We start from the raw sequence: 318 nt of genomic DNA on the forward strand, positions 1-318 counted from the left end.
TCTCCTGAGCTGTCTCCTGAGCCATTTCCATCTCCTGAGCCATTTCCTGAGCCGTCTGCTGAGCCGTTTCCTGAGCCGTCTCCTGAGCTCTCTACTGAGCCGTCTCCTGAGCCGTCTCCTGAGCCATTTCCTGAGCCATCTCCTGAGCTGTCTCCTGAGCCATTTCCATCTCCTGAGCCATTTCCTGAGCTGTCTGCTGAGCCATCTCCTGAGCCGTCTCCTGAGCTGTCTGCTGAGCCGTTTCCTGAGCCGTCTCCTGAGCTCTCTACTGAGCCGTCTCCTGAGCCGTCTCCTGAGCTCTCTACTGAGCCGTCTCCT

General features: G+C 58.2%; 1 protein-coding gene across 1 annotated transcript in view; it reads right to left on the reverse strand.

Annotated features, from left to right (window-relative positions):
• Nucleotides 1-318, reverse strand: part of Polg2 (DNA polymerase gamma 2, accessory subunit) — a 22354-nt gene that overhangs the window by 3225 nt on the left and 18811 nt on the right. The window lies entirely within an intron of this gene.

This window comes from Octodon degus, unplaced genomic scaffold (genome assembly GCF_000260255.1).
Source record: "Octodon degus isolate 3935 unplaced genomic scaffold, OctDeg1.0 scaffold00033, whole genome shotgun sequence".
Classification (NCBI taxonomy): domain Eukaryota; kingdom Metazoa; phylum Chordata; class Mammalia; order Rodentia; family Octodontidae; genus Octodon; species Octodon degus.